The sequence below is a fragment of the Canis aureus genome, chromosome 27 (genome assembly GCF_053574225.1).
Source record: "Canis aureus isolate CA01 chromosome 27, VMU_Caureus_v.1.0, whole genome shotgun sequence".
Lineage (NCBI taxonomy): Eukaryota > Metazoa > Chordata > Mammalia > Carnivora > Canidae > Canis > Canis aureus.
In genome coordinates this window covers 7,571,525-7,598,916 of record NC_135637.1, presented here as the reverse complement: position 1 = coordinate 7,598,916, position 27,392 = coordinate 7,571,525, and the positions used below count along the sequence as shown (strand labels likewise).

General features: G+C 44.3%; 1 long non-coding RNA gene across 4 annotated transcripts in view; it reads left to right on the top strand.

The window, feature by feature from the left end:
* The window catches only part of LOC144299714 (uncharacterized), a 166,194-nt gene extending 141,542 nt beyond the window's left edge, over positions 1-24,652 (top strand). For 3 of the 4 annotated variants that reach the window (XR_013366376.1, XR_013366375.1, XR_013366377.1), the window contains exons 2-3: positions 18,880-19,034; positions 20,229-24,652. This is a non-coding gene — a long non-coding RNA (uncharacterized LOC144299714). Of the gene's footprint in view, positions 1-10,863; positions 11,149-18,879; positions 19,035-20,228 lie in introns of those variants that run through there. The other variant, XR_013366378.1, reaches the window with a different exon arrangement.
* Positions 24,653-27,392: the final 2,740 nt, after the last annotated feature.

The following is a 27,392-nucleotide window of genomic DNA, read 5'->3' as shown; positions in this document are numbered from 1 at the left end:
GCTGTTGGGTGGACTATTCTAGAACTGTTTTTTGGTTGTGTCTCTGTATTGTTTGTTGTTATGGTTTCTTCCTTTGTTCTCTTACTTTATCTGCTTCACTGAGATATAATTGCTACACAATAAATTGCATATTTTAAAATGTAAAATCTGATGTTTTGATGTATATATATACACATTTGTATATTTGATGTGTGTGTGTATATATATATATATATATATATATATATATACATCCAGAAAACCTTCAGTACAATTAATATCTCTATCCCAACACCCTCAAAAGTTTCATCATCCATCCCAATCCTTCCATCCCCCATCCCCAGGCAAACATTGATATGCTTTCTCTCACTATAGATGACTTTGAATTTTCTCAAATTTTATATACACTTCAGAGTAGCATAAAATATTTTTAAAATTTCCTATGTTCTCATCCTGCATAATGAATCTGAGATTCATACATGTGTATATCAGCAGTGTACTCCTATTAATTATTCTGTAGTCATCTATTGCATGAATATACCACAGTTTTTCTCATTCACATGTTTTGGATTGTTCCCACTTTGGGGATATTACGTTAACAGTTGTGCCTCAATACTCAGGTGGACAGGTGTTTTCATTCCTGATTGTGGGTAGTGGTCATCTAAGACTATGTAATTGTCACCCCTCATAGAACTATACACCAGGGTAAATGTCACCGAATATAAATTTAGAAAATGCACCACCTATGGTGCTATAAACATTCCCACTCTTTGCTGTCCCCGTCTGTTCCCTTGTTGGTTACAGCTCAGGCATTGGGCAGAGACACCTTACTTCATCCACCCTGCCATGTGGTCTCTTGATGCTCATGACCAGAAAACAAATTGGTGGTCACCTTGGCCACACTGCAGCAATGCTGATGTACCCATTTTACATCCGAATTATTTTGATTGATACATAAAATTTGTAACTGCAGGATTCAGAAAGATGATGAATTTAATATTGTAAATAACTCAATATTTAAATGACAAATAGGCTTTTCCTTTGTTCAGGGAATCAACTCACTATTTCATTTTGCCTGGCTAATGTTCAGCATGTGACAACATACTGCAGTTATTTAGGGTTTGATAGAAAGAGACATTTCCCCTGTTACCTGGAGAGCCTGCTCATGTCTTTTAGGCTGATTTAGGTCTTCCGGTTCTAGGGCTTCCCAGTTTCTGCCAGGAAGAATGTCCCAGCAGGCTGGGAACGGCCCAATGGCTTCCAGAGCTCGGTGTGAGAACCAGAGACCTGGATAATTAGATCAATAGCCAGGTCTAATTATGAATGGATAATGGAATAATATTCAGGCTGATTAACTGTACAAACCCATTATTTGCTCTAATGGAAAGTTCACATTCCTCTTCATGAGCCGAATCTGACTCATGGATGGGTTTGCATGCTGTGTGTGTGTGTCTGTGTGTGTCCTACGGACGCCAGCTCAGCCCCAACTGTGTGTGTTAGGGCTTGTGTGGGGAGGTTAAAATATGGCCTGGGGGAGGGTGAAGTGAGTGGGGCAGGACAGGGCAAGGACAGGGTTCCTTTCTGCCTTTATTTACATTTTGATACTTTGTCCTTCATAGATATATTTGGACTAATTTTGATTATTTTCAAAAATGTTGCCTTAAGATATTATTTATCTAGATTGCTGAAGTGTGGTGTTTTTTTTTTTTTTGTTTTTTTTTTTTTATTCCCCTTATATTTTGCACCTTGCTTCATGCTCCTCACCCTGGTCCCGGCCTGAGTGCCAGGTACCGTGTTTTGTGTGCAACACACACCATCCTGCTTCTTAATACCCACACAGTGCCCCACTAGCAGTGAGAGGCACAGCGGGCTGCTCTGCTGTGATCCCTCAGCATGCGGGGCTTCCTGGGGAGGCTGCCAGGAGCCACCATGGCTCCAAGGGGCCCGTGGGTGAGAGGCAGGAGGGGAATTTATCCTTCAGGTTCTTCCCATGTCCTCTTTTCCCTTGGATGGAGCTCCCTTCTGGTCTCACTATCTGCGTGGGGTGCAGAGCCCAGGTCACTGCAGGGAGGCATTGGAGGAGCAGGAGGGCCCAGCAACCACAGGTGTTTCTGAGATGCCATGCAGGAGCGGGCTCAGATTCCCAGGCGAGGGGCTGGTCAGGCCCCAGGGTGGCAGGGTGACCTGGAAGCACATGAGCCACTCTCCAGAGGTCTCTGGTGTTTGGTTTGTTTTGCTTTTGTATTCCATCCTGTGTTTAGTGTGATCTATGGGCGCTGAGCTGCAATGGAATTACTCCTTCTTCCCCCTGACATCTTTGCCATGGATGGAAATAACGATCAGGATCTAACTTAACCAAAGTTTGATCTCCTCTGTGAAAGTGAACATAAAGTCTGTGAGGTCTGTCAGACTCTTCATGTGGGACCAGGAGGAAATTACCCACGTCAAAGGAGCCGGGGCAGAAGTTGTGTTTTGTCTCATGCTGCACATTTACGTTCATTACGTCAGATACTCATGGAATTGGGAGGAAATGTGAAGAGATATATATTATGAATAGCATCATGATGTTAAAATCATGAGCTGCACTTTCTTCTCTGCTCCATGCTGTCCCAGGCGGGCCGGCCCTAGGAGGCCACAGCGCTGCTGAGACCTGCCTGTGTGACCTCCCAATCCCAGGGCCACAGGATGTGTCAGTCCAAATATCTTACAGCTACTCAGCCTTTTAAAAGTGCTTCACATCAGCGCTTCACATCAGTGACCTTTCCAGGGCCCTAGGGGAAGGTCAGATTAGGGTTGGAATGTACACTGGGGGTGGGGAGACCAAGCCCCTGTAACCGGCCCAACCTTTCTGAGCGCTGATGGAAGATCCATGGTCAGAACTGAAATCCTCAGACTCCTGGGTCATTACTGATCATTCCTGACCCCAACATGACACCAAATGGGGAGCAGGCAGCACTGCTGCACCACCGAGCGCGGAGGGTGCGGGTGCCACCCCTGTGCCACCCGTGAGGTGCTTTGGCTGGAGGAAGGCTGGGCTGCCTGCAAGGGTGCGAACCAGGGAAAACCTCAAGCTCCCGAGAGTGGAGACCCTGCCGCAGCCCAAGCCTGTGCAGGGCCCGGTTCCGTCCCCGCAGGGAGGAGGAGGAAGGCGCCCCGGGGTGGGAGGAGGGAGGAGCCCAGGGCCCCACCACGCTCCGGCTGGGATGCACGCTCATCCCTCAGCACCCTTGGGTGCGCCTGGTTAGCGCGACCTCCCGAGCCGGGGAAGGAGGCCCAGAGCTGGCTCTCCTCCGGGGAGGGCTCGGGACTCTGGGAACCCGTCCTGAATTGATCAGCATCTCATTTGAATAAGGCCGCAGCCCGTTTATTTTATAGCTGCGCTTCCCCAGGAGCGAGGAGGCTCCCTGCTGCGGAAGGCCCGGCGGGTCCTCGGGTCCTCACTCGCAGGAGGAGGCGAGTCGCCTTCAGCTCTCCGTGCCGGAGGAGACGCGGCCGCAGCGCTGCGGGGCGACTCCCAGCGCCCGGCCCCGCGGCCTGGGGCCCGAGCATCAGCCCCCCGACCATCTCGCTGCGGCTCATCCGGCCACACCGCGGGCATCGCCGGCCCGGCCGGCTCCGGCCTTACAGCCCCACAGCCGGCCCGAGCGCCCGTTTAATGCAATCTCTGCTTACACTGGGCAGAGGGACCAAGGCGGATGGCACTGGGAGGGGGCGTCCGCCCACCGGGCTGCGGGGGGGCTGGGGGGCTCAGCTCCGGAGGGGGCTCTAGCTGGGAAGCCACCTGGGCTTGTCCGGGAAGGATGGGTGTTTCTGAACCAGAAAAAAATATATTTGTATTTACAGTTACCTAAGAGGGCTTGAATTTTTCTTTTCATTTAGCAGGTTGACCAAGAGAAGCTTCATAAATAGGTGTTCTTTCTCCCCCTCTGCTTTACTGAGAGAGAACTGACACATGACATCGTGTGAGTTACAGGTGTACAGTGCAATTATTTGATACATGTATATATTGTGGAATGATTACCATGATGGAGTTCATGGACCTGTCCTTCACATCCCATAATGATTATTTTGTTGTTGTTGTTATGGTAAGAACGTTTAAGATCTACTCTCTGAGCACCTTTCAAGTGTAAAATGCAGAATTGTTAATCATTGTCACCATGCTGTACATGAGATTCCCAGAACTTTCACTGGAGGTTTGCACTCTTTGACCACCATCCCCTCATGTCCCCCCGCCCCCGGCCACCACCAGTCTACTCTTTGTTCCTATGAGTGTTTTTTTTTTTTAAGATTTCAGATATAAGTGAGATCATGGAGTATTTGTCTTCCGTGTGACTTGTCTCACTTAGCATAATGCCTTCAAACTCCATTCATGCTATTCAAATGGCAAGATTTCTTTCTTTTGATCATTGACTAATATACCATCGGATGTACGTGCCATATTTCTTTATCCACTCACCGGTCGGTAGACACATAGGTTGCTTCCATGTCTTGACTATTGTGAGTGATGCTGAAGTGAACATGAGAGAGCAGATATCTCTTTGATGGTGATTTCATATACAGAAGTAGAATTGCTGGGTCATAGATTTACTGTTTTTAGTTCTTTGAGGAACCTCCACACTGTTTTCTAGAGTGGCTATAACATTTTATATTCCCACCAACAGGGCACAAGTTATCCCCTTTCTCCACTTCCTCGCCAGTTTTTGTTATTGCTTGTCTTTTTGATAAGAGTCATTCCAGTAGGTGTGGATAATATCTCATGTGGTTTTGATTCACATTTCCCTGGCAATGAGTGATGTTGAGCATCTTTTCATGCACTTGGCCATTTGTGTGTTTTCTTTGAAAAAACGTATACTCAGGTCCTTTGGCCATTTTTATTTACTTTTATTTTTATTTATTTTTAAAGATTTTATTTATTTATTCATGAGAGACACACAGAGAGAGAGGCAGAGACATAGGCAGAGGGAGAAGCAGACTCCCTGCAGGTAGCTTGATGCAGAACTCGATCCCAGGCCCCTTGGATCATGACCTGAGCCAAAGGCAGATGCTCAGCTGCTGAGCTACCCATGTGCCCCCCTTTGGCCATTTTTAAATTGGATTATTATTATTGCTATTATTATTTTGCAATTGAGTTGTATGAGTTCCTTATATATATATGATATCAATCCCTTACTCATAATCGTGGTCTGCTAATATATTCTCCCATTTCTTAGGTTGCCTTTTCTTCTTGTTGATTATTTCTTTTGCTGTTCAGAAGCTTTTAGTTTGAATAGCCTGACCTGTTAATTTTTGCTTCTATTGCTTGTCCTTTTTGTGTGTCATATCCAAAATCCAGAAGCTTAATTCCTATGCTGGCTTCTAGGACTTTTATGGTTTCAAGTTTTACATTTAAGTCTTTAATCCATTTTGAAATAAGTTTTGTGAGTGGGTAAGGATTCCAGTTTCATTCTTTTGTATATGAATTTCCAGTTTCCCTACATCATTTATTGAAGACTTTTAGCCATTGAGTATTCTTGGCTCCCTCATCAAGTGTTAGTTGACCATATATGCATGGGTTTATTTCTGGGGCTCATGATTCTATTGCTCTATATGGGGGGTTTTATGTCAGTAGCATACTGTTTTGATTACTATAGTTTTGTAATATAGTTTGAAATCAGGGGAGAGTATTATGCCTCCAGCTTTGTTCTTTCTCAAGAGTAATTTGGCCATTCAGGGCTTTCTGTGGTGCCATACAAATCATAGGATTGTTTTTACTATTTTTGTGGAAAATGTCATTGGAATTTTGACAGAGATTGCATTGAATCTATAGATGACTTTGGGTAATGTGGGCATTTTAACAATATGAACTCTTTTGTGAACTCCACCTATGACTATGGGATATTTTTCTATTTGTTTGTGCCCATGTGCCTATTTTCTATATGAAGTTCCAACAGTTGGTAATATAGGGTGATTGTACCTGCCAGATGGGATAGAAAGAAGTTGGCCAGCTTTCTGCTTCCATTTAGTTCCTCACACTTCTGGTTTTTATCTGCATCTGGCAGCCTTTCTTCACTGAAATGGCCCACCCTACAGATCCAGGTCAGAGTTCTGAAATGTGAGCAAAGCATCCAAGTTGTTCTTTCACTCTCATGAGTGTGTCATGAGGACACACACCAGCATTCACAAAGACTCACACAGGGATGAGACAGCACTTGGAAATTGTTCTGGGAAAGATAGTACTATTGTACTGGGCCAGTTGCATGCTTCCACTACACAATGTTCTACATTTTGCATTTGTTGGGGTCTTAGGAAAGGTTGCATCCAACCCTTGACTATCTTCTTCATATAAATCAAAGATTTTGGAATTTCACACTTAGAAGTTTAGCTCCTTTGTGAGTCCTCTGATGGTGCCTTATAATAATAATGGATTATTTAGCTAAACAAAAAAGGCTTAAAACCCCCAAAAGCTTAATGATGGAAAGTTTTAAGTTTAGTTCAGCTGTTCTCTGTGTTCACCAAGGACCCGGGCTCACTCAGATCTCTCTACTGCACACACTACACATAGATTAATCCTTTGTCTCCTCTCCTCATGGTCACAAGGTAGCTGCCAGAGTGCCTCATATCAATCCACCCTTACTTGTTTACATTCAAAGGCAGGAAGATAGTTTTATGCACTTTTTTCTTTTTCTTTTTGTTTCCTTTTCTATTCTTTTTTTTTTTTTTTTTTTTTTTTTTTTTTTTTTTTTATCTTTAAGGGAGGAGCAGCTTTACAGAAGCCCCTGTCAGTGTCCATTCAGGTCTCAACTGTAAGGTGGAGTCATAGTAGTTCCCCTCCTATGGTTGCTGTGGTGACCAAGTTTCCCCATAAAGCTCAGGGCATGGTTGGTGCTCTCTAATAGCAGCCTGCGAGCCGGCTACATTTCTTTTAAAATATAATTGCCTCTCTGTTGCTCAGGATGTCATCAACTTATCAGTTAAGATGCTTCCAATATTAAATTCATGAGCATTCACAGAGTCATGCTATAATTCACTAAAATGCCTTGGGAAGCAAATCCAGATTAACAGCACCAACAGAGCAAAAGGTGGGAATATTACAACATCTGAAGGGAAAATAAACATGAAAACAAGCCCCCAATTCTTCTGACCCCAAAAGATAATGAGGATTCACTATGATTACCTAATCTTTTAAGAGTTGTTTTTCAATGTTATTCAGCCCCATTTGAGTGATCTTAACTAGTGATAGTAAAATAGTAAAATCATATTTATTTTTTAATAGCTTATTCAGTAATAATAACTGTCTAATAGCTTAGACAGTAAAATCATATTTACTTTTTAGATTTCATGATTCAAACTTTAACAGTCCTAAATTCCCCTAAATTAGTACTGAAGAGTTTTAGCTGGACTTGAGAATCCTTACTCTTTGAGAAGGAGACTTGGAACTCACTCATACTCACACCTTGAGGAGACTTGGAACTCACTCATACTCACACCCTGGCACTGCTCCGTTCTTCAGGAATACTCTCTTTTACAGGAATGTTAGGCTCATGAGCAGTAAAAGGACACTGAGAAATCATCTATCTTGATAGAGGAGAGAGCTCTGCATTCTGTCCTGGGAAATGCCTTAATTTTTGCTGCACTTCCCATTCTAAAGATGATGACGGGCCTAGTGTGTGGTGCCCGGTAGGGCTCCGAGGACAGAAGAGGGTCTCTGCTCTTTGGGGTGGACTGAGTTTGTTTTTGTTGGAAATAGGACAATGGACAAGATAAACACGTCTCTGTTGGCCCCAGCAGTCGTGAGGGACTAAGCCTTGACCCTGCTTGGATCACAGATAGTAGAGGATCATGGTTGTTCTGAGCCACACTGACCCCACTCCCCCCTTTGTCTCTGATTGGACGAAGGTCAGCATGAGATACAGTCCCTGACCCTGAGTCAGAGGGGCTCAGACCAGGGAGGAGAGCTCCCAGATAAACATGTCTTTCCAGGGGTGACCCTTCCCCCCTGACTCATGTTCCCAAGGCTAATGTCAGAGGATTTCATGCTTAAAGTCACTCATTACACATCACTCAGGGAAGGCCAATAGAAATGCAGAGACACACAGCTCAAGATCTCTGACATTTTCTAGCTCCTGAAAAAGCCTGGAGTCTGGTCCCTCTTCCTCACATGAGGAATTAAAAATCTCTCTTATTATGGCACTGTCGGTTGGGACTCAGACAGCTATAATAAAACAAAATGTAACTGCTGTAAGCACACACTTTTCTGGTTAGATTCCAATTCCTGCAAAGGCTCTGGGCTCAAGGCCAGGTCTCTCCAGGTTAAAATGGGTATTACCAAACGTTAAAGTTGTTAAAGATTTCTGACCTCAAAATGAAATTTTTCCCCTTATTATAATGGAAAGGATTGAAAGAAAATTGAAAAGGAAATAAAATTCTCACTACGTGATTCTAAGTTCTAATGTTCTACGTGGGGACCACCTAAAATCACACAGCACACTGCCCATGGGGAGTCTCCACACTAGGAAACACTATTGCAATGTATAGTGAGCAGAATTAATATTTTTTTGTAATACCAAGGGCATATGATATATTAGGTCAAAGCAAAGTTTCAGAGGGCATGAACTATTGCTTTACCCATCGTGACTTTGGTAGGTTTCCATTTTAGTAGTCATGAAGAATGCATGTGCATGTACATGCACAGGCTTGTGGATTCTTCTGGTGTTTTAGTACCAAAGTTCAAGTCAAGGAATCAATGTATTGTTGATCATCAGCCTGTTTTCAGAAACAGAACTAATTGTGGCAACAATCAACCACAATCAGCGAGAAATGCCAGCATGGCATTAGAGCATAATGAAATAATAAATGTTAGTTAATGAGCACACTCATCGCAACAGGAGATTTTGTTGTGGATGTTTTTTTGAGTTCACACAGTACTGTGGGGGGGAAACACAGCCCTGACAAAAATACAGATTCCCACTGATTTTCTCTGAGAAGTTACGCTGCCAGATGTCACTTGTTTTTAGACTTCTCACTCCAGAGGCTCCTGCTGCTCCCATTCTTCCTCTCACATTCTTCTTCACAATGGCATTTCCCGATGTTCGACATTTTATGTTGCATTGATGAATTTTGCTTTATTTATTGTAATAAAATATTTGCCAAACTCAACATATAATAGTGTTACTTAACACAATCCTAGAACATTTTTTTTAACTTAAATACTTATATTTCCAAAGGAAATGAGATCTGTGTTACAAATGGGAAACATTATCATTTGCTTAAGTAGCAGACAGTTATACATGAAATAGAACACAGGCAAATGGTCATATTTACAAAGCGAATGTCTGCTTAAGACTTGGGATCTGAGTCCTGCTTCTGCTCAGTTGGTGAGGGAGGGTAATACATATCAGACTGATGTTAGAGACGCAGGAGCAGCAGATGGAGACTCTGATGTGACTAGAATGACCCGGCGAGTACCAGAAGGGAACTATGTTGTTACCATGCCATTAAAAGTCATTTAAGCTTTGGGGTTATCACAGTGAAAACCATCTAGCTCATCGTGTGAGACCCCAAAAATATGCACATCCCAATACACTTTGTTTCTGATACTGCGGGATGCCTGCAGTGGGTCTGTTGTCATTGTTTTCAAACAATCACATGACCTGCTTCTCTGGTCTAAGATGGAGCATGGATTCCTGTTCCGAAAGGTCCTCTGAGAAATACTCTTCCTACGCTGTAATATAAGAAGATCCTTCTTTGGAAGGGAGGGCGTCCCTCTTCTCCCAGGGTGCACTATGCACTATAGAACTGGATGCCTAAGACTGAGCTATGGAACTTGATGCCTGGGGCTGTAGCAGCCATACTGTTCCTATGAGGTCCATATCTTCTGAGTAAGTCATATGCCCATGATGGAAAACTGGAGTACAGAAAGAGCTTTGCTGGCACCTCCAGGATGCTGAACCAATACTGAGTTCACCTCCAGACAGCTTATTGGAAAACTACCTAATATCGCTACAGCTAAAGGACCTGTTTGCTGAATGCTTGGTTGCTTCCTTGCAGCTAAACACATTTAGCCTCTTAGTCATGGATATCCCCAGTGATCATCCTGGGGTGCATATCATGAGCATGTGTTTCTTCCCTTAATCAATACAAATTCCAACTCTCCTTCTAGAAACTGGTCAAGATTTACTCTAAGCATCAGAATCTAGGGAAGAATTCTATGGGTTAGAATTTTGGGAAAGGTGACTCTGATAAAAATGATTATATTTATTTTACATATCTATATTTTAAATACATAAATATAATGATAAATATAAAAATTACAATATAAATGTTAGGGGTGCTCAATCGGTTGAGTGTCTGCCTTCTGCTCAGGTCATGATCCCGGCTGGGATCCTGTGATCTAGCCCTGCATTGGGCTCCCTGTTCAGTGGGGAGCCTGCCTCTCCCTCTGCTCCTCCCCACTGTGCTCTCTCTCCCTCTTTCAAATAAATAAATAAAAATCTTTTAAAAAATATGTAAATGTTAAGGTTATATCTATAAATATATGTTCAAAGAATTTATATATTTATAAATGTTATTACATATTTAATTATATAAAACATACATATTTATATGTAATATGTATTTACATACAATATATAATACTATAAACACATATTAGTACTTATATATATAAGTATATAAATTGTGTCAATGTGAATATTGATAAATATCCATGTTATAAATATGATCTAGCTTGTTGCACTAGTTGGGATTTGGATTTGTGGAGGAAATAGAATCAACCACAAGCTTTATAGGAGCAAGAAATTTACAGTGGGGAACAGATCTTAGACAAGCACGGGTTGGGTTGAACTGGGGGTGGGAAGCTTGTGGAGGACGCAGTGGAGCATCCTAGAAGTCAGTACTCTCACGGCTTCTCCTGAAGGTACTGGGGAAGTCAGCCTCAGGAAATCCGGCACAGTGCTGTGAGCACAAGGTGACAGCTCCTGGAGAGGACTGTGGAACCACATCTGCCTGGCACGGCCTGTCTGTGACAAAGGCCCCTGTTCCACTTCTGCTGACCACATATCTCTCGGATTCCCCTGACTTCACACCCCAGGTGGTAGCCTTGGATGGGAGTGGATGCAGGAAAGCAGGGCCCTGGCCAGGAAGAGGATGGTGGCAGGGCTGAGCTGCCAGCAAGAAAAGTAGCACAGACAGGTAGGTATGTGCCAATAAAAATAAATGTGGAACTACACTTCATGTATTCATTTACTTATTCGCTCATTCATAAAATATCTCATGAGCACCTGCTTTGCAACCATCCGTGTCCTGTCCTGGGCTATAACGGCACAAGCCCTTCCTTCTCCTGCTGTGTCTCTGTACTCTTGCTGCAAACTTGAGAGCACCATTTCCTCCTCCTCCTCCTGTTCTTCTTCTTCTTCTTCTTCTTCTTCTTCTTCTTCTTCTTCTTCTTCTTCTTCTTCTTCTTCTTCTTCTTCTTCTTTTCTTCTTCTTCTCCTCCTCCTCCTCCTCCTCCTCCTCCTCCTCCTCCTCCTTCTTCTCCTCCTCCTTCTCCTCCTTCATCTTCTTCTTCTCCTCCTCCTCCTCCCCCTCCTCCTCCTCCTCCTCTTTCTTTTTTAAAGGCTTTATTTCTTTTTGAGTGAGAAAGGGAGAGCATGAGTTGGGGGAGAGGCAGAGGGAGAGGGGAAGCCGGACAGGGAGCCCAGCCTGGAGCTCGATCCCAGGCCCCTGGGATGGTGACTTGAGCCGAGGGCAGGTGCTTCACCAACTGAGCCACCGGCGCCCCTTGCCTTTGCCTTCTGCAGAAGCATGAGCACCATCTTCTGACCGTCGTGCGCTGCTTGGAAAGCCTGCTTTACCCGGTTGACTTGCAGAACTCTGCCCAGCCTGGGGCTAAGTGGGATATCGGAAAGGGATGGAGCTAAAAACTTCAAAAAGAAGAGAAAAGAAAAGAAAAGAAAGCAGCAGTCACACCTTCTCATTCCCCGTTGGCTCTCCGTACAGCCTTTTCCTCCTCCCCTGGAGCACAGGCTTCTGCTTCTTCCCAGATCCCTGGGTGCCTTGCTCAGGGGACTGGAGGTGCCAGGTGGCTGGCAGGTGCCAGGTGGCTACCGCCCCTTCAGTGCTGATGGAGGACCAGTGACCAGCTCTGCAGGCTGGGATCATTTCTGAAAATTTCCCTTTATTTCAGGGGTCTGTTCTCACTGCCAGCGAGCAGCGCGTGAAGACCTCCCGGGGTCTTGTGATCGGATTGTTACTGGCTGGGAGCACAGGCCCGTCAGCCCGGGTTTGGGCCAGTGGAGACTGGGGCAGAGGCGGCTTGCCCCACAACTTTCAGGAGAAAGGCAGTGACGGCCTCACAGCCCCTTTGGCGCTGGGCCCCCAGGGCACGAGGGTGCTGACCAAGGGCAGTGAGCACCCTCCACGCACAGGGTTTCCAAGTTTGGTTGGACAGTTTTACAGTTTTAAATGTAGTGGTTGCTGCAGCAAATACCTGTATTTATGTCCAGATCAAACGGACAGAGTGGAAACCACCAGAGCCAGCAATTTCTAGGCCACAAATGAAGGATGGCTCCCAATGAATTTCTGATTCTTAAAGGTTTTTACGTTAGTGGATTCACAGTGAAAACAACTGGGGGGAAAAGCCTATCAGAGAAGATACATCCTAGGTGAGAGTGGTTGAGGGTGGGAGGCTCCTGCCCTTTATTGGATTTGCTGTAGAACTTCTCAGAAGCCTGTAATAGGTGTTGGGCCGTGGTGGTCAGTCTGGTGAGATGGAAAGGTACATCGGGGGAGTGCTCAGAGGAGGTTGTTCTTACTTCCTTCCAACTTCCTACGGTGCTAGGAGGATTTGCCCAGGGCAGGGCTGCAAAGTAATATCCCCCTCATTTAATATGGAAGATGAAAGCAGTGTTATGAGTCAGAGATACCTTGGCCCCAGAGCAATAACGGTATTGATGGAGTCAAATGTGTTTTAACTCCGACAGTGAGACATCCCATCTGTGGGAAAAAACCACAACTGCCAACGGAGAACGGGAGCGGGAGTCACAGTGGGAATGGGCTGGTAAACCAGATATCTCGAAGCCCTGAATCTGTGTGTCCTACTTGTCTCAGATTTATGCGTGGATGCTGGTGGAGCCACATGCACAGATAGCTCACGGATGTACAGTGGGCCGGTTCCAAAGGCCCCGAGTTAGAACCTCAGGCAGGCTGTAAGGTTGGAATGCCAGTTCGTGAATCCATATGTGTGCCTGGGGACCGTTTGCAGGCCATTTGCTGAACAGTAAACCTACAACTGATCTTGTTTCTCTCCACATCCACAATAGCACACAGAGGAGGCCTCTGAGAGGAAGCCTCCTTACATCTGTGTAAGCAAGTGCAATCAGATGGGATGGACCCAACTGGCCTATGGGTTGCAATGAAATGAGAATTTTGCCCAAGAGAGAGATAAAGAGGAAAATGCACATAGATAATTGGCTCACATAACATCTTCTGTTTCCAGAAGTCACAAAAAATGGAAATTGGATGGTGTAAATTAGAGAAAACCAGGTAGCAGATCACAGAAACCCCACCTAGGCATTGCAGAGAGTCTGCTTCTTGGGCATCGCTCGGCCACACCAGCCCCTCCACATTTGAGATGCTTCTTCTTCCTTCCGATGGGCCTGTCAGTGGTTGGAGCCTGGGTTTCTCAGCCAATAAAGTGTGCTGTTTTTTCATACCGCTGTTAGGGAGATCAGGGATACTCAAGAGTATATATAGAAAGATGGAATAGGGGCACCTGGGTGGCTCAGTGGTTGAGCATCTGCCTTTGGCTCAGGTTGTGATCTTGGAGTCCTGGGATTGAGTCCCTCATCGGGCTCCCCGCAGGGAGCCCGCTTCTCCCTCTGCCTGTCTCTGCCTTTCTCAGTGTATCTCTCATGAATAAATAAATAAATAAACTCTTTAAGACAAAAAAAGAAAAGTGGAATAAAGTACCTTTTCCAGGGGAATGTAATAGATGTCCTCGTGGTCCTGTAAGGCTCAAATGGAAGGTGAGTCTCATCAGCTTCCCCTCTTTGAGCCCAACGGCCCCGTTTTAGGCAAACATTTTCTCTCTGTGGGTATTTACCAAATTATTAGTCCTGCTAGACTTTAAAGCCAGAGGAGGAAGGTGGAGTCCTCTCTGGCAGAGGGAGCTAAAGAACATGACTGCTGTCCTTAGTATTAAATACCAGGACCCCATCTTCTCCTGCCCATGGGATGATGCTCTGAAGCAAGTGTGCTTCTTTCAGGGGACCCACAGGGTGGCTCCACGACTTCATGCTCTTTTACTTTCCCTCCCTCTTGCACATTCCCATCAGTCCCTCCTTGTGATTGGCGACAGAAGCGTCAGAGTCTCTGGTCACATCTTCAGCTGAAAAGGATGAGAAATGTAGGAAATCCCTGTGAAGCCGTCCCAGATGTGACCTGTTTCCTGAACTCTTCTCCACCAGCAATGACTTTGATTCCTTCTCCCATGCCTCCCACCATCCTGCCCATGACTTTCAAGATAACGATCATGGTGACACTGATGTTCTTAATCAAGCAGTTAGCACATGCCAGTGCCAGGAACTCCTTCAAGAGCTTTGTATCTGCCACCTATAGTCACCACTCCTCGCCCAGCCCTGAGAAGCAGGGCCTGTTCCTATCACTATCACCGCGGCGGGGCAAGAAGGAAATGACTTTCCCAGTCACTGCTCCGAGGGGCAGCAGGGGCAGGACTCGGAAGCCCTGTCACATGTGGCCAGCCACACCACCACAGTTGGACTGGAAGATTACCAGCCATTGCACTGGGAGCCCGGACGCCAGAGCCAGACTGGCTGGGGCAACACCCGTCTGTACGGGAACTTGGCCTAATGACTCTGGACGAGCTTAACTCTCTGCCCCTCAGTTTATTCACCTGTAAAAGAAGAATCTGTGACATAAGCTGTGAGGACAGTACCTGGTGCATAGTAAGCACTATATAGATGTTCATTGGTATTATTGCTATTTTTATTATCATATTTATTATTTTTTTCATTATCATATTTATTACTTGGCCTTTCTGTGTTTCTATCCCCACGTTGTTCAAAGATCACCTCAGGGAAGCATTTCTTAGCTACCTCATTTAAAATTTCAATCCTCACCCACAAAAATCCCTATCCCCCTTCTGGCTTTATTTGTCTATATTTGTGTTCATATGATGTACAATATATTTTACTGCAATATATATATTACAATATATTTTATTTTATAAACTTTTTTGTCTTCTCTCAAATGTAAGCTCCATGGAGACAGGATTGTCTGTCTGCTTTGCTCCCTGCTACATCTGGGTGTTCAGACCAGCGCCATGTGCAGAGGGGATACTCAGTAAACAGTTGGTGGACAGATTTGATCAGGGTTGCCCCTACCACCCTCAAAAATGCACCCCTCTCTGAGCTTTGGCCAAGAGATACTTCTTCAGCAAGATGGGCTTTGGGGGAGCCACTTGGTCCTCCAGAAATGCCTCCTTCCTCATGGTGTAAGATCCCAGGGTACCATCAGGGATCATTTTGCTGCATCCAGCAACCGCTAGGTGACCATTTTACAACCAGCTATTCATCCTGCTGTCCACTTTATGGAGGTGTTAGAAGAAGAAAATGCCTCCAGCAGCAAGACTGCTCAACCTTTAGAGCTCTGGGATCACAGTTAATTCAAGTGACAACTTCTTGACATTTTGTCTGGATGGCATTATGTCTGTTTCCAGGAAGCGAGGTGGTGGTGCTAACACGCTAGTGAGATCTACAGAATGTGCATGGAAGGCTCAAAGGGAGACATCCCCGGTGCAATGAGGCCTGTCATTTGTGGGTTAGAAGCACAGCCTGCAGTGACGGGGTGAGGAGCTGCCTGCAAACCACACGGAGCACTGTCTGGATGCCAAGCACGATTTTATCGATTTCATCCTACCGAGGCCTTGGATCGTTAGCAGCTGATCAATCGTTCTCTGGGGCCAAATGACATCCTGTTATTTGTTCCTTCTCTGATTTTTCCTTTCTAAACCACGCCTCAGTTCCCTCATGTGTAAAATGGTTATAATAATACCTACTTCGCAGCTCGTTGAGAAGCCCAGTGCTTAGCACAGGGTCTGGGATGTGGTATACTTTTAAAGAGTCTGTACCATTACTATTACTGTTCTCCAACTTTTCCATGCTCTCATTCTCCTTACTCTGTTAGGTTTCTCTGCTTTGGGGTCCCTTGGTACAAATTAAGCCCGGGAAACTAACGGGTGTAATTCCAAGGATAAAGAATCTGATTGGCCTGGCCGAGGTCAGATGTTTACTCCTGGACCACGCATCTGTGACTGGGACATGGGGTCATCATGTGAGAAGGGTGCGGAGGCTCCTTTCAGGGAGTAGCAGGGGCTGACTTTCTAAACCACAGGCCGGCCAGTGAGGAGTGCTGTGGTCAGGAGCTGCAATGTTTTTCACACCGCGAGGATGGAGAATAGTGCATGCTGACTACAGAATAAACAGGGTTCATTAGCACAATGTAGATTTAATCCTTTGAACAATTCTAATTTTATTTTCCTGTTGAATGCTTATCAACAAATTCTATGCAATACAGACATCAGCCTCTAAAACTACATTTTTTTTTCCCAAGTTCTGGACATTGGGGCTTCGAGAGAACAAAAACACGCGTTTGGCCAAACCCTCCCTAAGGCTCATGACTGCCATTTTTAATTTGTTCTGGGATTAAAAGACATTTCAATAGTTTATTTAGGTACTTATCCCAAGATAACACTCTATTTGGTTCATGGTAAGCCGAGGAAAGCAGAAAGAGCAGGGAACTTCCAACATTGACCTCAGCCTATGCTTGTGTCCACCACAATGCTTGTACCCTTAAGTCTATGCTCAGGTAATGCTTGAAAGACCTGGTATCTCATAGGACTGGAGGGCCATCGGACCCTTGGTCTGAAGACAGTGTGGAGATATATGTATATACGTGTCCCCCTGAGCTACGGAGCAAGTTAGTGGTGAGGCCAAGATTTATACCCAGCCTTCCAAACCCAGAATCCAAGATCTTAATCATGAACCTGTCTTAAGGCTGACTAGCATCACATAGAAGAAGTTCAAAATGCCATCACTTCCCTTTCCAGCCCAAGTACACATTATGGGAGAGTAGAACCAGTGGTGTTCTGGGTTGTAAAGGATCCCAGTCTTAGAAAATGACATTAACAGTTACACGTGCGGCCTTTCAATTTTTTTTTCAACCATTTAAGATATTCCTTTGGTTCCTAAAATGTGGTAGGAGATTAGGACCTGGCTAACCTGAAAGAGAACAGTTGGACTAGAAATTGTATCTGCAGGGGCTTTTGGGTTGACCTTTTGGGAAAGGGTCAATTATGAAGATATTACAACAACCTTTCCTGGTGCCTATAGGGAACAAACATTCTGAGTTCACATACCCTGCATTCCTGGGAGGAATGTATTTGAGACTCATACATATTTATATCAAGTAACAGAGTAAATGTCAGCTTCTTTTTTCTCCTGTTAACTTAACATGCAGAAAAGTAAATGACCCATAAAGAAAAAGAAATAATTTCCTCTACCATGAAAGCCTTTAAATATGCAAACATTTTGATACCTAATAGAGCAGGTCATAAAATGAGTTTGATGCATTTTCTTGAAAGAGGTTTTATAAGGTTTTATAAGGGTTTTGGTTGATGGACAGCATTCAATATTTTATTCTATTGCATCTGGAAACTAGTTTATTGGGTGATTCATATTGCATAACATTGACGTCTCCATAAATGCTTGATCTGTGTTGGGGTAAAGAGTGAACACCAATAGTGTTCAACCCATACTAACTGTAATTGGGGTGGGGAGGTTATTATTTTAAAGGTGCCTGGACATTTTAGGGGTTGAAGTTTTATTTCAAAATTGAGGATGGGGCACCTGTGTGGGTCAGTCAGTTAAGGGTCCGACTCTTGATCTCAGCTCAGGTCTTGATCTCATGAGTTTGAGCTGAGGATTGGGCTCAATACTGGGCATGGAGCCTACTTCAACAAAACAACACAAAACAAAACAACACAAAACAACAAAATGAAAATTGAGGGCATAGTGCTTTTCTATGGGGATTTATCTATTTTTCAGGTTTTCCTTGTTTTAAAATAATTTCTATATCTTGATATATTTTGGTTGTATCCCTATGTTTTGAGCTTGACTTTTTCTTTTGGATATTTCCTTCACCCTGCGTAGCCTCTAATTTCTTTAAGTTGCCTTCTCTTATTTGCTGGTGTCTATCTTTTGCCTGGAAGATTTCCTTCTGTATGATTCCAGTTCACTCCTCCCAGGATGAAGGGACAGTGATACAGAGTGCACTGTGGAGACTGTTCATGGCGACCTGGGCTGGAGTGATCTGGCTGGGCTATTTCACTGAAGAACCCTCATGTCAGTACCTTTGTGCCTTTCCCCCTTGGCTTGTCAAATTCCTCAGAGGTGGAGCCCATGAGCACCTGCCAGGAAGACCTGGTCTGGTTCCCCTGACTCTGGAACCCAGCAGGGGAGGTGAGCCTGGTCTCATTAGGATCCGAAATGCCCCTGCTGGTGCTGAGTGTGAGTCTTGCCTTCAGGTGTACCTGAGCCTCTTCTGTTTCGATGTCTGCAGGAGGAAATCACAGGTCCTGCCCACATAATGGGTACGGCACATTCCAGTTGCAGGGGCTAAACAGTTCCCAACTTCTAGTGCAGAGCTTTGTCATGGACTCTGCCTTTGCAGCTGCTCCTAGAGGCACCTGGTGCTGTGGATTCCTGAACCTTGTGGGGGCTTCTTTGGAATAAACTGGGTTGCTGCTCAGCTTTTCCCTGTTGGAACCTGATTTAGCTTACCTTTCAAAATTTTTGTTTCTGTGCCTCCTCTCTCCCTTTGTCCGTGGTGATTTATGTCTTAAAGGTAAAATCGATTCACAGTGATTGCAGCAGCCATTTGGAAGGAAATGAAAGGAACCCTCTGCGTCAACCTTCCACCTTTTTCACAGACTGTTGGCCGATTCCGTAAAGATTCCGTCTGAACGAAGGAACTTGGCATCAAGAGCATTTAATAGCAGGGTAAATTTCAAACTTCTCATATGAATGAATTCAGTCCAAAGTCTTTTTCAGCCCCTTACAAGAGTTGTCCATTTCGATTATTTCATGATGTCCCATTCTCAACTTTCAGTGCCTTTCAATCAGGAAAACCAAAAGACATAAATACCATTTGTTCTTTGTTTAATGTTTTCAAGTTGATCAGAGATGAATGCAAGCCAGGGTTTCTAAGAAAAAAGAAGAAAAAAGAGCAAGCATTAAAGCAAAGATTTTATATATATATATACATATTATACATACTTATACATATGATATATATGTATGCATATATAATTTTTCCCTGACTTACTAGATAGAGTTGCCTTGTGACCATCACTCTGGAAAAAATAAATCTAATGTCAATCAGGGAGCACACAGCCTGGCTCCTGCAGTGGAGTGGCACTTGGGCAAAGGATCCCTTGTAACATGCATTTCCCTCTAAATGATTCTGTCATTGGATGGATTTTTTGTGTCAAATAATGATAATTCATCTTGAGGTCTAAGCATATCATACCACATGTTGATTAATTATTCAGGGAAAGTTAAGAAACATTTTCATTTTCCTAAACAGAATCAACCAAACAGAAGGAGCCTTGGCGGGCAAACCCATGGATCCTGTCACCTCCACAATTCAGATGATTCCTTTGCCTTCCTCTTAGTAACTGTTTTAAGTGCATACTCAGTCCTCACCTCATGGTAGATGATGTGTCTGCAAAATGGTGGATTTTTTATGTGTTTTACAATAAATGAGTTAGAAAGTTATTGGAAAACAGACATTAGAAGGAAGATTTCCTCCTCCTTCTTCCTTCCCTTCCCCCTCCTTCTCTCCTCTCTCCCTCCATCCTCAATTCCTTCCTCCCTCCTTCTGACCCTCCCTGCCCACTTTGTTCCAGAGTTCAGTCTATGAGAAAGAGAAGAAGAAAAGAATAAGAGACATTGCACTTGACCTATGGCTAACCCCCACCCGCCCCCCCTACCCCGCCATGAATGACAAGCCAGCGTCCTTAATTTTACATCCACTATTTGTGCTTTCTGAAGTCTCCTATTGTTTTACTCCATCGACTTTATCCTTTTTCTAAAGCTATGACCTCACTTTTATTTTCCCAAAGTTGTCCTTTATACTTTCTTAGAAACTCAATTTTTATCTTAATTCTACAGTGATTGCTATCTTGTTTCCAGAAAAAAAAGAAAGACAGGAAAAGAAAGAAACACAGGCAAAAAGCAACGACTCTGCTGACGAAATCCCATGTGGAGATTAGTTGCTGCAGCTCTGGAGGACTTGGGGACAGTGTGCAGGCAGCGACCCACACCACGGCTGTGCATGGTCGGTGCACAAACATCTGGGTATTTGCAAGTATCCTCATCCTGGGGTGGCACATTGGGAGCAACCATCTGGATGTGTGGCTACATTTCTCATTTCTTAGATGGGTTTTTAAGACTGTTGTACGGGAACTTTCAGCAGTGGGGCATGAACAGTAAATTCAAATGGTGTTTTTCACACTGCACAGTGCCAGACGAGGACCTCCACGGTGGGCTGTGCATCAACATCTAAGTGGTATAATTACATGTAGCTAGCACAAGCGCATACAAATTACTGTCATGTGCTTAAAGTATTAATTCAAAGAATGTAAGCCTTTGAAATACACCTTAGTTTCTATAATCTTATATTGACATTGCACCATTAAATAAAAAATTGGCCTGTTGGGTAAAATAATTGTATGATTTCGGCCTCCATCAAACTTTGGTGAGCCTGATTTCATAAGAAAGCCACTGCTGATGGGACGGAATGTTAGAGGAGGAGGGAGTTCAGTGCCAGGAAATGGGGTGAAGTTGGTCATGTTCAGTGCCTGCTCATGGAAATGTCTTCTTGCATCTGGGGCCACACAGCCATGTAGCAGAGTCCACCGGCAGAAGCCGGAAGTCCCCACAGCCTCATTTTCTCTGGGGCAGAACCTTCCTCTTCTATCAGGGAGTGAGGAAAGACAGCCTCCCCCTCTACCAGGTAGACAGGATGATGGCAGAGGAAGGTGCCTCCCTGTCAGTAAGGTGAGTGAGCAGCAGCCCAGAGCACAGCCCTCCAGCCGGTAGGCAAGCACAGGGTCACGGCCTCTGCTGGCAATGCTACAGCCCTGATCTTAGGGACACGGCGTGCTGAGGCCCAGTGGAGACACAGCTGCACAGGGCTGGTGCTGGAGACACGTGCCGGGCACCTGCCCGCCGCCCCAGCTCGCAGCTCACAGTAACCGGTGACCTTGGAAATCAGGGCTGATCCCAGCCTCACATTTATTCCAGCAAATGCTACAACTCCTTTCAAGAACTAATACATTTTAATTAGAGGGAGGGCTGAGCCTCTTGTTTTGGTGCCATTTTTAAAGACATAAAATACTGACCACAGTAGCTTCCACAGATGGCTGAAAAATGGACTGTGGAGTGGTGATAGCACTTTTATGTGTTTTAAAATTGTATTATTTCCCAAATCTAAAGAATTAATTGGCTAGAGCGTCCCATGGCTTCCTAATAGGAAACAGTGTTAGATGTAGTTATTGAAAAATGAAAGCATTTTCTCCTGAAATTCTCTAGATCTCAACTCTTGAATAACTGTGTTTCTTTAAACAAAATGTTAGTAGTCGATATTCTGTTTTCTAAAGTGGAATATTAGTTTCAGGGTCAACTGTTTCTGTAATGCTCGTTACCTTCTCTGAGGCTTAAATAAATGTTTGCCTTGGATAGTCAAGTACTTGAGAGATGTTCCCACTTCTCTTTAAGGACGCGAAGTGTCCCCTCCCAGAGCAGCATGTTGGGTCCCCACAGCATGGCACCTGCACAGTGTCCCTGCCCATCACCAGATGGCAATGCATTGGAAAGGAGGGGTGGAAGCCAGTGTATCCCATTTATACTCAAGATAGCCACAAAAAGGGGCATCTGGGTGACTCAGTGGTTGAGCATCTGCCTTTGGCTCAGGTCGTGATCTTGGAGTCCCGGGATCGAGTCCCACATCGGGCTCCCAGCATGGAGCCTGCTTCTCCCTCTGCCTGTGTCTCTGCCTCTCTCTCTGTCTCTCATGAATAAATAAAGTAAATCTTTTTAAAAAAGATAGCTACAAAAAACTGAGGAACTTATATATTTCCCAGAGCTTCCAGTTAACCTGCTGGTGGGTACAAAATAAATATATAGATTTTTTGTTATTTCTTATACTTACATTGCCACCAACCACCACAGAACAGGAGCTAATATTTTCTGCTGAATTAAGCACCGTGAATTCTCCCTGTAGCTTTCCGCAGCTCCATCACACATTTTACTTACTTCTCTAAGCTCCATCCTCCACCCACCATGGGGTGTTTTTAATTCTTTTCCCGTATAAAATGTGCTATCAGCAATTCTACGGCTCTGGAAAACAGTGCCCAGGAATTAGCAGGATCGAAATCTGTAATTAGAGAAAAACACATATATACTCACTTTGTACTCTGACCAACTGTTTCCCTTGACAGACACAAGCACCCCGTCACATTTTAAGTCAATGTCAATTATGAATAATGGATTATTTGCAAGAAAACAACACAAAAGTAGATTCTGGACTTCTATCTAGGTTAGAGTGAGTTCACAACAGATTTCTTTTTTTTTTAAGTATCTTCCTTTGTTAGTGCTGTTGGTGGCAAATGATTTATTGGACTAAGTAATGCAAAAGGTAATGAGATTACTTGTTTTTGAAATATGAGTATCCGTTCGGTCTGAGAACTCCCAGTCCACACTCCTTTATGAATAATCTCATGCAGTGTTGTGGACGGTGTGTTCTTGCACTCATTCCAGGGAGCACCACAGCCGCCCAATCCCAGGAGCCCCAGAGGATGCCACAGTGAGGACAGTGGTTATACTGAGGGAAAGAAAGAGAGACTAAAATTGGAAGAAAGCACCCAAGAGGCTTCAACAAGGTTCCTAGTGTTTTAACTAAATTCTACCATGTGAAGCTGGGCATTGGTTGCATTATTCCTTGTTCTGTCCCAGTGTTCTATGGGGGTTCTTTCTGGGTAGAGCAGTGGTCCCACTTGCCAAAGGGAGGTGCTGCCGCCCATGCACAAGCACATCACCAGGATGTGACAGCAGTGGAGATGAAGTGCTCTGAGCTTTGGGTGGAAGAGGAGTTGCTTTGGGGAGAGTTTTATGTGAGCTGCAGGCAGTAGGGCTGGCTCCTCTCAGCTCTTCTCAAGTCTGCTTCATGTAGGCATGACTCAGGTGAATTTGGGGTGGAGGGCGAGGGATGATGGAAATGTTGCTGGATCCTGATCTAGAGAGGAACAAAAGTAAGAAGATAGCCCTGGGGCTCAGATACGTGAGACAGTGGAGACTCCGGCTTCTAGAACTTGATGGTAGAAGAAACCATGCAGGCACAAACTCACTAGGATTTTGCAAACACCTCAGGAGGGTTAGGGTTAGGGTTAGGGTTAGTCATCCCAGAGAAGAATTTTCATGGCAGAGGATGGCATGACCGCAGGCACCAGGTGAGCTGCTCATCTGCTAGGGTTTAAGTGTAATGACATTGATCCATGAGACTGTGAGTCTCATGTGGGTAAGGTGGGTAGGGTGATGCCTGTGTTTCTACTGTTAGATCTCCAGCTCCCAGCATGTTCTCTGGTTGGAGGCACATAGGAAGGAGTGAAGTTCCAGGACCATCCAGGGGGACTAGAACCACAAAAGGCCTGTCAAGTGGAAAATAGAGCTTGGGGTCAGAATCAGCCACTTGCTGAAAACCAGACCTGGCGAAGAGAGCAAAGCGGGACATACCTCGACTCTTTCTCCCCTCTCTCAGTCTATCCTCTGTCCATCAGTGCCTCCCAGGGGCTAACCCAAGTCTTTATTGAGATGTGATACACACATCATGAAATCCACCTCTTTAAAATATACAACTCTGAGAGGCAATCCAAGAAACAGACTCTTATTTCTGGAGAATGCACTGATGGTCACCAGAGGCGAGAAGGGGTGGAGGGAGGGGGGCAGTGGGTGATGGAGATGAAGGAGGGCATCTGTCGTGATGAGCACTGGGTGATGTGTGGAAGTACTGAGTCACTATATTGTACACCTGACACTGGTATAGCACTGTATGTTAACTACACTGGAATTAAAATCTTATTAAAAATAAAATACACAACTCAATTCAATGGCTCTTAGTATATTCACAGAGTTGGGCAACCATCACCAAAACCTAATTTTAAAACTCTTTCATCGGTCTGGAAAGAGACTGTGTACCCATTTGTGGTCCTCTCCACCCGCCCCTGCCCCAAACCCTGGGCAACCACCCATCTACCATTTCTATGGATTTTGACCTTTCGAGATGTCTCATAAAGTGGGAATACGAGATAATGTTGTCTTTTGTGCCTGGCTCATTCCATGTGGTGTGTCTTCATGGTATATCCTTCTAATGGCTGAGTAATATTCTATGGCATGAATACACCACATTTTGCTTACCCATTCATCAGTTCATGAACATTTGGTTTGTGTCTAGTCAAATACAAGTTTAAGTTTCTAATTCTCTGCAATCCATGTTAACAATATGGCAGGAAATGGAATGTGATAGATACAGCATCTTCAATAAAAGATCTAAAAACACATATTGATATCGTGCAAATGTTAATGTGGGAGGCAGTTTTAAATGTTTCTGGGACATATTTTTTGCATTTCCAAGTAGATTACATTTTATATATGGGAGTAACTTATATGGGAGTAACTTATAATTAGTTATGGGGGTGAAACTTATCTGAAACATGTCTTTAGTATAAGCTGAATATCTCAAATCTGGAACCAATAGATTAAAAACTCCTGTAAGAAATGGGTGATTTAACCCATTAAAAATTCCTAATTAAAGGAAAATAATTCCCGAGTCTTTGCCTTAATGACTTTTTTGGCTTGAGAATAGAATCCCCTTCAGGGCCACAAGAATAGAGCTTTTCTAAAAATGGTATTACAAACTATTTGAATTATCCAGAATTTGGGTTTGAGACTGTTTATATTGATCTTTTATATTTCAGGCTACCAGTAGGTATCTCAGTACCTCCCTTAGTACCAGAGTAAGTACACGAACTCGATGTTGAGATCCTTTCCAGTGCTGACGGTAGTTAGCTGAGCAATTCTTTTTTCCCCCATAAGAGCCAAGGGACAATGCCTAAGTGTTCAGTGTGCTAACTCTTTCCCTGAAAATAAATAGTGCTTTGGGTATTCACTGCTATGTTCATGCTGTTTTTTTGGCCCTGTAGCCAGATATTCATTGCCAGGCAAGAAATGGTCGGGGAATTCCTTTTATGAAGGACTCGCTGATCTAGATACCTATTAACTCACCAAGCAAGGTCACTGAGCATCATTCTACGTGAGCCTCTTCACCTCCTCTAAATATTTCCATACATGTGGGATTATAAGGGAGAGCTCCCGTCACTCCAAATAATCAAATCCTATTAGAAATCCCGGGTACCCCATTATCTTTTCAAATTCTCAGAATGCCGATGCTAAAGAACAAATCTCAATAGCTCTCGAAATAGCTCCAGAGACTTGTTTTCAGCCAACCTGTGGACTTTTTCATTACTCATCCTGCTGAACACATGAGCACCTCACAGCCTGGGAACATGGCAAGCATAGCCATTCTAGAAATCTCTTCTGCTCATCCTTTTTAAAAAAGGTGAGCGACACCATTCCTAGATATCCTAGTCAAGAGCACCATGCTGCCAGGACAGCGGAGAACCTGAAGTACTTGCCCCCAGTTGTGTGTCACTGTATTCCCCAGCTTCCAATCACTTCCACACACTATCAACCTGCCGACCGCTGGGCGCTTTTCGTCAGCTCCAAAGCAGTGCAGTTTAGGGAACTAGCTAAGTACTATTCAGCCCAATTATGGAGAAGGACGATGCACAGCAGAACAGAAGGAGCGTTCCGAGCCTGGGCTCCCATGCCAACTTTACCATCAACTCTGCTTTCTTAAATGACCAGAAAATGTGGGAGAGAAAAATGTGGCTTCTGCAAATAAGTCCACGCTCTTTTATGATTCACAGCATGTTTTATTTTTTTATTAATGCACAATTTTGTTTTCCATATTATTAGTAGTTGCTCCCTAAATTCAGATAAATTATTTTTTTAAATAAGAGATAATATCTCGAGTAAGATAACACTGCTTAAACAGGCATGAAATGATGCCTGTTCACAAAAGTATCGGTAACTAGGTAACTGCTCACCTGTCAGCCACATGTGATGCGGCCCTATTTATGTGTATTGTCCTAGCTTATTATTTATAGCATCCCTTTTCCTCTCCCAGAAATGTCCCAGTGCAGGCAATAAATTATTTCCCCATCCTAATTATAAGCTTCTTTCAGGGCCTTTGCTTTCTTGGTATTTTCATATATCATTTGATTTAAGATGCTTTTTCAGAATCCTGTCGGCCGAGGAGAGGGAGAGGTGGATGCCCTGACCCTGTGCATGTGACTCTGCATGGAAGGGGGGATGGAAGGAAGCAAGGGGGAGGCTGGCAGGCTGGCTGCACACGTGGGATGAAGTGCTGGCTGCCTCAGGCCGGCCACATACCAGAGTCTTTGCCTGGAAATATGTGACATACGGTTATAGATAAGGAGCAACATTCACCACGAGAAATTTCTTTCTTTTTAATAAAAGAAACAGCAACAAAAATGAGTAATTTTGTTCTTTAAAGTTTTTTTTTTTTTTAAAGATTTTATTTATTTAGCTCCTACCTGCTTTGCCCTGGAAGAAACCCCCTGCTCTCCACCTGAGAGCAAGTCCTTCAGAGACCTCAGAGGAAGCTGAGTGTCACGCTCTGCTGGCTGTGTCTGCTCTGAGGGTCAGAAAGTGCCCCGCTGTGGCACCAGCACTGAGGTCACATCAGTCCCACTTCCCCACATGCCTCAGGACCATGGATCAGGGGTCCAGTCTTCTCTCCTGGCACCACCATAGCCTTTATAGCTCTTCTTCCTACACTCCGTACCTATTTATGTGTAGGTTTATTTGCTTAAGCTCTGCCTCTCCAGGATGTGAGGGCTGGGGTAACTTTGTCCTTTTTTTTTTTTTTTTTCCTTACTTTTCACTTTGGAGGGTTGGAGTCATCTATCATCAGATCATATAATGCTGAGCACCGAGTAGGAGTCCATTGAAGCAGGCAGCTAAAGTGGCCATACGTGTTACCTTCACTCACACTCCTTTGCAAATGACTTTTCCAATGCTCCCCACAAAAGTGGGATCTGTTTCCTCACCTCATGGCCTTGGGGATTGCTCTGATCAATGGTAAATTAGTAAATATCGCTTACACAGAGGATTGAGAAGTCCTTGCCTTTGAACCTTATTCCCTCTTGCTCTGAA